This window comes from Papio anubis, chromosome 12 (assembly GCF_008728515.1).
Source record: "Papio anubis isolate 15944 chromosome 12, Panubis1.0, whole genome shotgun sequence".
Taxonomy (NCBI): Eukaryota; Metazoa; Chordata; class Mammalia; order Primates; family Cercopithecidae; genus Papio; species Papio anubis.
The window spans coordinates 65,566,835-65,578,725 of record NC_044987.1 but is presented as its reverse complement, the minus strand read 5'-3'; the positions used below and the strand labels follow the sequence as shown (position 1 = coordinate 65,578,725).

General features: G+C 45.2%; 1 long non-coding RNA gene across 7 annotated transcripts in view; it reads right to left on the bottom strand.

Annotated features, from left to right (window-relative positions):
• Positions 1-11,891, bottom strand: part of LOC103877694 — a 62,222-nt gene that overhangs the window by 16,341 nt on the left and 33,990 nt on the right. For 2 of the 7 annotated variants that reach the window (XR_001894971.3, XR_001894973.3), the window contains one exon: positions 8,678-8,808. The exons of 4 other annotated variants lie outside the window; for them this stretch is intronic. This is a non-coding gene — a long non-coding RNA (uncharacterized LOC103877694). Of the gene's footprint in view, positions 1-7,329; positions 8,471-8,677; positions 8,809-11,891 lie in introns of those variants that run through there. One more of the 7 variants, XR_001894974.2, reaches the window with a different exon arrangement.

The following is an 11,891-nucleotide window of genomic DNA, read 5'->3' as shown; positions in this document are numbered from 1 at the left end:
CTACAGTCGCCCGCCACCACGCCCGGCTAGTTTTTTGTATTTTTAGTAGAGACGGGGTTTCACCATGTTAGCCAGGATGGTCTCGATCTCCTGACCTCGTGATCCACCCGCCTCGGCCTCCCAAAGTGCTGGGATTACAGGCTTGAGCCACCGCGCCCGGCCGAGTCATTAAATTTAAAAAAAAAAAAATTTTTTTTTTTTTTTTAAATTCTTTTTTTTCTTTAAACCATTTTTTCTTTTCTTTTTTTTTTTTTTTGTTAGGTAGGGTCTTGCTGTCTTTCCCAGACTGGTCTCAAACTCCTGGGCACAAGGGATCCTCCTGCCTCAGCCTCCTGAGTAGCTAGGACTACAGGCACATACCACTGCACCCAGCTCTTGGAGTCATCTTTGACACTTCATCTCCCTTTACCCCTACATTTTATTAATTATCAAGTCATGTCTGTTTCTTCTCTAAAACCTATCCTAAATCTTACCTCTGATCACCTCTGTAGCTATTGTCTTAGCTTAAGTTACTACCATCTCTATCTTAGATTTCTACAAGTTATCCTGACTGGTTTCCCCTGCTTTCACCATTGCCCCCAACCCCACAGTCGATTTCCCATAGCCCACTCTTCTCTTTTGAAATTGTATATCAGATTGCTTCATTCCCTTGATGAAAATTAATTAATTAATTCTACAAATTAGTATAGAGATCTACAGTGCTCCAGGCACTGTTCCAGGTATTGAGGGATACATTAGTGATGGGGATACATCAATGTTTTGAAACTAAGTATTCAAAAATCCCTGCTGTCATAGAGTTTACAAAACAGCAAACAGTGCCATGAAGGAAAATTAACAATGAAAGGGGTTGGGGAGAGCTGGGGTGGGTGTGCAATTTGAAGCAGGGTGATTATGGGATGTCTCATTAAGAAGACTATATTTGGGTGGCCAGGTGCGGTAGCTCACACCTGTAATCCCAGCACTTTGAGAGGCTGAGGCCGGTGGATCACAAGGTCAGGAGTTCAAGACCAGCCTGCCCAAGATGGTGAAGCCCCGTCTCTACTAAAAATACAAAAAATTACCCGGGTGTGGTGGTGGGTGCTTGTAATCCCAGCTACTTGGGAGCTTGAGGCAGAGGACTTCTTGAACCCAGGAGGCGGAGGTTGCAGTGAGCCGAGATCATGCCACTGTACTCCAGTCTAGGTGACAGAGTGAGACTCCATCTAAAAAAAAGGAAAAGAAGACTATATTTGGGCAAAGATTTGAAGGAGATGAGAAAGTAAGCTTTGTGGATATCTGAGAGAAAATATTCCAGACAGAAGGAACAACACGTGCAAGGTGTTGTGGTGGGAGCACATCTGGGCAGTGCTGAGGAAGAGCAAGGAAATGACAGTGGCCGGAGTGGAGTGGGGAATGGAAGGAGTAGTAAGAACTGAAGTCAGGCAGTCAACGAGAGACTGAAGTCAGGCAGTCAATGAGAAGGCCATTGCTGGGACTGATCTGAAGGCCTTGAGCAGAGAGGTGGCCCTGCCTACCGCACCAACCCCAGCTCCTCTGGTTCCTGCCCTGGTACGTGGAATGCATGCTTATTGCTGTTTGAACACACTCAAATATTTCCCTTTTATGGCCTTCACATTTGCTCTTCCCTCTCCCTGGAATCCTCTTCCTCCCAGATCTTTATCCCATGCCTCACCCCTTCACATTATTTATGCTTCTGCTCAATGGATCTTTTCTGACCACAGATTTGAAAATAGCACCCTACCTCCCTTCTGTGTTGATTAGGGTCCTACTAGGAAAACAGGAACTACACTGTGCATTTTCATAAGATAAAGTTTAATACAAAGAACTGGCTACATGGGTGATTGAAAAGGCAGAGACTCCAACCAGGAGAGTGAGGCGACCCAGAGACTAGTAACCAAGACAAGTTGCGACCACCCCTAGGTTGGAGGGACAGAGAAGAGATTTTTTTCCAGGAACAAGGTCACTGTGTAGAAGTGACCTATTCAGCAATGGAGGCTTAAATGAGATGCAGTCACAGTGGAGGCAGAGGACAAGGTGGTGAAAAATCCTGGCAGGCTGCTTGATTCTTACTGCCAATCTCCTACCAGTTGCTCTGAATGGTTAAAGTCCACCAGCTAACAGGAGCCTGGGAAATGCAGCCTGCAGAGATCAGCTCCCCAACAATTCAGAGCCAAGCAGGAGGAGCTCTGGAAGCAAACCTGAGGAGCAGGACCTCACCCTGTCCTTACCCAGTTTTATTTTTCTTTAGGTCACTTATCCCTACTCCTATTCCATTCTATTTTGTTCTACTCTAATATGCTCTGTTTAGTTCTTTTCTGTTCTAGTGTTTCTATTCTACTCTCTTCTGTTCTATTTTACTGTTTCTATTCATTTGTTCTCTTCTCTTCTATTTTTTACTTGTTTGCTGTCTGTCTCTTCCACTAGGAATGAACTGCACAAAAGTAGAGACTGTTCACCAGTGTAACCCAAGTAGCTAGAACAGTGGTTGGAATATTACAGGTGCCAAATAATTATTTGTTGAGCGAATTAATGAATAAATTTGCTTGCTGTTAAGATTCAAGAGGGCAGGAAATATATATACTGTGTTCATTATGATACACCCAGTGTCTACCACAGTACCTGGTCGGCATGTGTATTAGTTTCCTAGAGCTGTTGTAAAAAATTACCACAAACTTCGTGGCATAAGGCAACATAAATTTATTCTCGTAGTTCTGGAGATCAGAGGTTTGAAATTAAGATGTCAGCAGGGCCACACTCCCTCTGAAGGCTTCAAGGGAGAATCTGCTCTTTCTGCTTCTGATAGTTCCAGGTATTCCTTGGCTTGTGGCTGCATCACTGCAATCTCTGCCTCTGTCTTCAGTGGCCTTCTCTTGCGTGTGTTTCTTATAAGGACATTTGCCTTTGGATTTAAGGCCCATCAGATAATCAAGGACCCTGAGATCCTTAACTTGATTACATCTTCAAAATTCTATTTTCCAAATAAGGTCACATTCACGGGTTCTGGGACGTGGGCATAACTTTTGGGGTGGGAGAAGCAACTATTTAACCTGCTACAGAACTTAAGAAATGCTTGCTGGCTGACTGGCTAGACTGACTAGTTTCCCTGGGTCTACTTTTGCCCCTGCCCAATCCATCTTCCACAATGCCACTAACCTGACCTTTCTAATTAGAAAAAGGCTTCTTTTCTTTTTTGTTTTCTTTTTTTTTTTGAAATCATAACTTCCTACTTGGAAGTTTGAAAAAACTTCTGTGTTTTTCCATCCTAGGGGGAAAAAATTCATACTTCTTAGCTCAGCTACAAGATCTTCCATCTGTTGTTCTCTGCTTCCCTATTCAAGTCTCTCTTCTCCCACTCTCCCCACTTTTCACTTTGTGCTCCAACCACATGGGTGACCAGGGTCCTCTGTACGTTTGTGAAGTATATGCAGTTTCTTCTTCCTCAAATAATTTCCTATCCTTTGACTGTTTGGCAAATGCCTATTCATCCTTCAAGTCTCAACCAAAATGTCTCTTCTATGCTGCCATCCCTGCACACTGACCCCACACCCCTATCTGGAATCCTAATATGTAGATGCTCATTTGATATTTGTTTGAATAAGTAAATGAGCCCAAATGGGATGGGGGCTGAGAAGGGTAGGACCTGGATTGGGCTCGGGTCTGGAAGAAAAGGAAAATGGGAAAAGTCACACTTGGTATCTGGGACAGGTGCCAGGGACTGGTGGGATGCTGGGACTGGAAGCATTTGGCCTTTGAGTAATATGGCCTGAGATAGATGTGATGGGAGGCCTGCCTATGGGAGGTGGCGAGATGGCACAGGGGTGTGTGGTCTGTTGTTAGAGGACCAGCAGATGCAAGGCACAGGTGGGCTGTCATGCTATAGAATCTAGTCTTCTCGGGCCACAGTTCCTGGGATGGGATTAATTAACTCAACAGACCACCTTTGTTATGAGACCTGGGCACAGCTGTGGCCATGTCTGAAGGGGGACCCAGGAGCACAGGCAAAACAAAATGCAAAGCCCCGATGACCAGAGGCCTCTCTGGAGACCAGTGGGAGGGGGACGATAAACGGAGGAAACAGATGGGACCTATCCAGCTCTTGGGGATCAAAGAGCCCCCACAAACACCACTCCTTATGTCCACTGAGTAATGGTCTTTAGTTACCTAGGCACAGAGGGTCCTAAAGGAGAGGACTGTAGATCACTGAAGGGACTTGGTCGTGGGCGTCTGAGAGAGGCTCTGGTCTTTGGGAGTCAAGAGCTGTAGGTCCCGGTCATTGAATGACCTGATTGTGAAGCCAAGCCTAAGTGAGCTTGAATGAGGGGTTCTGGTCACTACAGAGCCTTAGAGAGAGGCCCTGGTCACTGCGCGCATGACCTAGGGGCCCTGGTCACTCGGGGGTGGGACTGGGGGCTACATGAGGGGCCCTGATTCCTGAGGAGACTGATCTAGAGGCTGTGGTCACTAAAGGACTTGAGCGGGGGGCTCTGGCGACTGAAGCCTGAATGAGGGGCTCTGGTCAGTGGGGGCTTAAGGGAAAGGCCACTCCTGTTATTCCTGAACTGAGGTGGGGAGGGCTTCTCAGTGCTCCTTGTCAGCCCAGCATTCTCCTGTGCCCTCCCAACCTGACCAGCATGGCTCGCAATAGCCAGCAGATGGCACTGTGGCCTCGCATGATGAGAAGTGGGCAGGCTGCAGGCAGTCCTTGGTGTGAATAAACTCAGTGGAGACAAGCTCAGGTGCTGCCTCCAGCAGCTTTGGGAGCTGCAAGAATTTGGGAGGGGGTGTGGTAAGACAGACCTTGATCAAACTCTCTGGGGTGATGGCCCAAGGCAGACCCCCTGAAAGCAGAGAATGCTGTGCCATGGGTTAGAAGGCCTCAGTGTCTTCCATACCTCAGAAGGCAGGACGGGCTTGGTCAATAGCTCCAGAGCTCAGAACAAACTTTAATGCAAATGTGGCCCAACATACCCAGATACACTTTCACTCCAGGATGAATGCAGCTGTCCCTGTCACACCACAGATCCAAGACAAATTAAGATGTACCCTGAACATTAAGCTGTCATTTCCCGGCACTCTCAGTATTCCAGAAGGAATTAAGAGTCTGCACTCCGGCACAGTCAGAACTTGTCATAGCCCAGAACTCAATACCTCACTCACAGGGTGTGGCCACATTCCAGAACCATGTCACAGTCCAGGGCCTTGTCATACCCCAGATATAGACACAGAGTGGGGCTCTGGCATCCCTCAAATAATGGCACGTCCCAGGAACCTCCATGTACAAAACAACCCAGGGCCTGTCCTGTCAATCTTTATATGCTGGCACTTCCCAGGGGCTTGTGACAGCCCCTGCTTGGCCCTGAGCTGTGATAGCATCTGGTGTGTGACAGCTAGGATGTGACAGGGCCCTGGGATATGGCAGTATTGAGTATACAACAGAGTCCTGAAATGTCCCTGTATTGAGGGTTGACAGGGCCCTGGGCTGTGACTTTATCCACAGTGTGCAGTAACTGATTCCAAAACTCACACCTGCGGGTCTGGCCGTCATCAACAAGTATTAGTGATCAGAATTCAAAGCAATTATGGTGACAAGCCCCGTGGGGGATACAGAGTGTACAAAGCAGTGATTCTCAAACTATCCATAGTGACAAGACCAATTTTATTCTAAAAATTTGCATTTCAAATCCATTGCAGATTGACATTTTTGTAAAATGCAATTAAATTGCTAGAAAAACAAAATTTGGCCAGCGTGGTGGCTCATGCCTGTAATCCCAGCACTTTGGGAGGCCGAGGCGGGCGGATAACCTGAGATCAGGAGTTTGAGACCAGCCTGGCCAACATGATGAAGCCCCATCTCTACTAAAAATACAAAAATTAGCCAGGTGTGGTGGTGGGCGCCTGTAATCCCAGCTACTCAGGAGGTTGAGGCAGGAGAATCGCTTGAACCGGGGAGGCGGAGGTTGCAGTGAGCCGAGATCGCACCATTGCACTCCAGTTTGAGGGACAAGAGGGAGACTTTGTCTCAAAAAGAAAAAAAAATAAAAGAAAAAAATTTAAAAAGACACAAAATATGAACCCAGTTTGTAAAAATAAACTTTTTATTTTGCAATAATTTTAGATTTGCAGAAAAGTTGCAGAGAGTGGACAGTTACTGTGTGCCCTTCATTCAATTTCCCCTAATGTTACTATCTTAGATAACTGTGGTACATTTATCAAAACTAATACATTAGCAATGGCATGGTACTATTCACTAAACTACAGACTCTCTTCAGATTTCAGCAGTTTTTCCACTAATGTCCTTTTTTGGTTTCAGAATCTAATTCAGGATACCATATGGCATTAGGTGTACTTTTTGTTATTAGATTAAATGATAAATAATTATTCTGTCAAATTGCTATAAACATTTCAAATGCTTACTCTCCATTTCTGAACTTACTTTCTCATGGGAACAAATAACTTGTAGGTGGATACTGGCCTGTAGGCCACACCTTGAGTAGTGCTGGTATAAAATGGCTACCTGTCATATATACGGTGGTGTGGCAGGGAAGTGAGGGGTGGGAAGCAACTGGCATTTACAACTAGAGCACAGGGGTGCGGAGGAAGCAAAGGTGGTGGTCATGTGGATGGGTCTTAGCCATGGAACACAGTAATGGAAATGGGAAGCTTTTGGAATGCAGTCCCAAAAGATACCTAGTAAGATGGTGATCCTGCAAGTGTGCATTTGTGTGCATTTTTTGAAGTTTTGTTGTAAATACCTGCAACAACCAGCAGGTCCTGATGATTATTTATGAGCTCATTGAGCTACAAATGTGGGTAGAGAACTTAGAATTTTTTTCTTTTTCTTTTCTTATTTTTAGAGAGGAGAAGAAAAACCACACACACGGATCAGATGCCTCCAAGCTGAAGAAGGTGAGGCATAGAGATCTCTTACCACGAGGGAACATATCTGAGCCAGTCAGCACCAAATATGTTAGCAGTGGCAGGTATCTGAGTTACTGGCAGCGAATCTGTACCCGTCTGCAGCAACCTCAATTCTTGCCTCCGTAGAAGAAAGAATTCAGCCAGGCACGGTGGCTCACGCCTGTAATCCCAACACTTTGGGAGACTGAGGTGGGAGGACCATGTTAGGTCAGGAGTTTGAGACCAGCCTGATCAAAATGGAGATGCCCCATCTCTACTAAAAATACAAAATTAGCCGGGCATGGTAGCGCATGCCTATAATCCCAGCTACTCAGGAGGCCGAGGCAGGAGAATCGCTTGAACCCAGGAGGCAGAGGTTGAGGTGAGCCGAGATTGCGCCATTGCACTCCAGCCTGGGCAACAAGAGGCAAAACTGTATCTAAAAAAAAAAAAAAGAAAGAAAGAAAGAAAGAAAGAAAGAAGAAAGAATTCGACTGAGGAGCATAAGGCAGAATAAAGGACCAACGCAAATTTCAGAGCAGCAGTGGAAGTGTATTAAAAAGCTTTAGAATAGTAAGGAAAGAAAAGTAGGGAAGTACACTTGGAAGAGGGCCAAGTGGGTGACCTCAGAAACCAGGTGCCGAGAACTTATAATTTGAAAAGACAAAGTTGGCTCTGGAGATTCCACAGTCTGACCTAGGCCCCTGCCAGTCCAATGACTCTGGTGAGTCAACGTTGTCTTTTAGACTTACGTCTAAGATTGCACGACATGAGATCCGGAAGCACAAAGGTTCAGGGATAGCAAACTCCCCCCGAGGAGGGAGGAAGGGAACAGGACAAGGTGGATGTGTTCATGCTTCAGGGCTTCATCCTGCCCACATTATGATTTGGGACTCCAGCAAGCGGAGAAGGTAAACACTCTGGTCTTAGTCTCCCAGTGACTGTACAGTGGAGTAAATAAAGTAACCCCAAGGAGGATTCTGAGGATGAACTGAGAGTTATATGCAAGTGTTGGCATGATGTCTGGCATGAAGTAGGAGCTCCCCCTTTCTGCTCAGGGCAGTCCTTGTGGGGTGATCAGTTTTCTTATCTTTAACTGCTTCTTTTCCTCCAGGTTCCATTGGTTTCATAAAGCTGTAATCAAGGTCCTAGTAGGAGGTGCCTGGCCTAGGTCTCATCACATCCTGGATTCTGTCAGCTTCCTTCTCTTTGCATTAGTGCCACTCATCCTTCAGGTGTCAGATGGAAGCCTCCAGTGGGTTTCTCAACACTTCCCTCCCATCACCTCTAAGATGCGTTTGCTGCTAAACACTTTCTGTAGTCTATCATTATTGCTATTTGATTATGAGTATAGTAACAGCAAAAACCATGCATGTCTTATTTTCCACTCTATTTCCAGCACCTAGCCAGTGTCTGGCCCAAAGTCAACATTCAGTAAACCGTTGTTGGATGAATAATTGGAAGTAAAGTATGTGATTTTTTCTTTAAAATATTTTGAGTGTAGTTAACAGACAGTAATAAACAATGCACAGTCAGGTGTCAAATAATCTTTTCTTGGAGCTGAATAGGTTGCCTGGAAAAAAGATAGATCTGATATATATGAATTCAATATACCATAAAAATGGAATAAAAAGTCCTTGGGGGACAGGTGCAGTGGCTCACGCCTGTAATCCCAATGCTTTGGGAGGCCAAGGTGGGAGGATCGCTTGAGTCCACGAGTTTGAGATCAGCCTGGGCAACACAGGGAGATCCCTATCTCTACAAAAAAAAAAAAATATATATTAGCTGGGTGTGGGGGTGTGCACTTGTGGTCCCAGCTACATGGGAGGATTACTTCAGTTCGAGGAGGCTGAGGCTGCAATGAATGGTGTTTGTGCCACTCCTCTCTACCCTGGGTGACAGAGCAAGATCCTGTCAAAAAAAAAAAAAAAAAAAGTCATTGGAAAAGAATAACATTTTTTTGAAATGGAGTTTCGCTCTTGTTGCCCATGCTGGAGTGCCATGGTGTGACCTCGGCTCGCCGCAACCTCTGCCTCCCGGGTTCAAGCAATTCTCCTGCCTCAGCCTCTGAAATAGCTGGGATTACAGGCACTTGCCACCACGCCTGGCTAATTTTTTGTATTTTTAGTAGAGACTGGGTTTCACCATGTTGGCCCGGCTCATCTTGAATTCCTGACCTCAGGTGATCTGTCCACTTCAGACTCCCAAAGTGCTGGGATTAGAGGTGTGAACCACCGCACCCGGCCAAGAAATTTATTCAATATAAAGTTCTGGGAAAACTGGTTACCATCAGATCAGCCTAGATCCTCTTCTCACATTGTATACCAAGTACTTTCCAGATGAACTAAAGAGCTTTAAAAAAAAAATTCCCAGAAACACCAAAATATTTATCAAATCTCTGGAAGGAAGTAATGTTTCCATCTTAGAAGCAGTAGAAGTGATCACAAAGGAAAAGATTAACTGACTTGGCTATGGAAGTATTTTAAACTTTAGCACGTCAAAAAATAAAAGTTAAGCACAATAAAAAAGGCAAACTAGGGAAATATTTGCAGTCAGCTGCATCAAGAACTCCCATAAACTGACTTCAAAAGAATACACTGAGGCAGTGAATAGCAGGCAAAATACATGATCAGATGATTTTCCAAAAGAAGAAAGACATAAAATGGTGCTTAATCTTCATAATTAAAGAACTCCAAGAAGGAGAGGTCAGTGGTGGCCAAAGAGTCAGGGAGAATTTTGCAGGGGAGATAGAGTGTAGGCTTGTTCTTGAAGACAGACTTTAAAGAGACGGAGGCTAGAGATGCTCACATTAGTGGGGCCTCCCCTGCCTACTGACCTCCTCTGTGTTCCCTGACTTTACAGAGCTTCTGAGGCCTAGAACTGGATTCTAAGTGTCTCCTGGGCCACCATAATCTCTCAGTAATGGAAGCAGCTTTACTTATAGAAGCATACCACTGTGGAACTTAGGGAAGTCTGGCAGAGGGGAGTTCTGGAAGGAGGATTCTGCAGCAGTGGGGAGCAGGGCAAGGGCCTTAAGCTTCCCACCCCTATCCCCACCTCTTTCCCCAGCAGTCTGAGAGTTTTCTGACTTCAAAACTAACTGCTTGCCCAGCCTTGTCCCCAACCTCTAATTGGAGTTGGGCTGTTCCTTTTTAACAGCTTTCCCAGGAATGTGAACAAAACTTTGATTCCTCTGAACAGTTTGAACTGGCATTTTCATTTTAGGGTCTTTTCTTTATACTGTATTACTGTGAATCTATAGCTTTAAAAAATTAAACAAGCAATACATAGTTAATGAAGAAAGTACTGATATAGATGGCATTTTATGAAAGTTTTTCTGAAGAACAGAGGAAGAGAAAACATAAGATATAAATAGCTCACCTACGTCAAATTTCCAAAGCACAGGATTCGGATCACACAATAAGGAGACCCTGGCACTGGGCTTTCTGGTGCCTCTCCACTAGGTTCCAGGCCTGGCTAGATCAGGACATCTCACTGGGAGGCCACATTGGAGAGATGTCTTGACATCGTTATTGCCTCAGGGCCAAAAGCCCCGATTCACTCTTGCAACTTTCTCCTGCCAGGCCTCCCACTCAGCTCCCTTTCTGGTCTAAAGATTGTGACTCATCCTCAGCCGTGCATGGCGGCCATTCTCAATCTTTTCTCCACCACCCACACACAATGGATGACATCCATATTCATACACACTCTCAAAGGTTAAACCCAATTTTATCGAAACCCTGGAAGAATTTTGGCAGGAAATCAAAGCCAATGGCAAAAATAACTATTACATTTCAATGCAATACAATGACTTGAAAATGACATGACAATTGGTGTGTTAGCAATCTTCCCACCGCTGCTGGGTGCATGTGTAGCACAGGTTTTGGAGAAGCAATTCCTGAGAGCTGGTTGTGATGCCACTCCCTCTTCTCCCCAGTGAGGGGGACATTATTATAGGGGTAACTTAGTAGTGTGTCACTGTTAAGCCTCATGCATCTATTTTTAATTGCAGTTATTGGGGCTTATTGTGTATCTGTTTACACGTCTGGTTTTTTTTTTTTTTTTTGAGATGGGGTCTTGCTCTGTTGCCCAGGCTGGAGTGCAGTGGTGCAATCTCGGCTCACTGCAAGCTCCGCCTCCCGGGTTCACGCCATTCTCCTGCCTCAGCCTCCCGAGAAGCTGGGACTATAGGCACCTGCCACCACACCCGGCTAATTTTTTTTTTTGTAATTTTTAGTAGAGATGGGGTTTCACCGTGTTAACCAGGATGGTCTCAATCTCCTGACCTCATGATCCACCTGCCTCAGCCTCCCAAAGTGCTGGGATTACAGGCGTGAGCCACTGTGCCCTGCCTATGTCTGTTTTCACAAATAAACTTTTCTGTTAATTACTGTCTCTTTAGTGTCCAGCACAGTGCCTGACATTAATCAAGAGGTTAAACAAATGACATTAATCAATGATTAAACAAATGAGGGAACAAGCCCACTTTGCCGTGAAGCTTGTATGCCCCTTGCTCTGACTCTAAGAAATTCTGCCTTTCCTGTCTTCTAATCTCTGGCCAGCCCACCAGCAGCACTCTGCAACATCTTCTAAACACAGTTTGCCTTCTTGTTTGAACTGTTTGTGCTAGTCCAATATGTCAACCCTGACACCTTGGCCCTGTTTTCTGGACGTCTTTACTCAAGACTTTTGTCTTTTCCAGTCCTTAAGAGTCTTTGAGATAGTCTCAAGAACTGGAGACTGAGAGGTTTCTCTTAACTCTCCCTTCCCTAGCAGGAGCTCTGGGTTGGCTCTCCACGTCGATTTTGAATATTTGACAGTAGATTTATGCCTTATCCACTTATTTTATAGCACCCAGAGCACGTAGTGCAGGCCTAGACAAATAGTAAGTCCATCTCCTTTGTAGTATATATCACATTTTCTTTCTTCTTTTCTTTCTCTCTCTCTCTCTCTTTTTTGACACAGTCTTGTTCCATAGCCCAGGCTACAGTAGA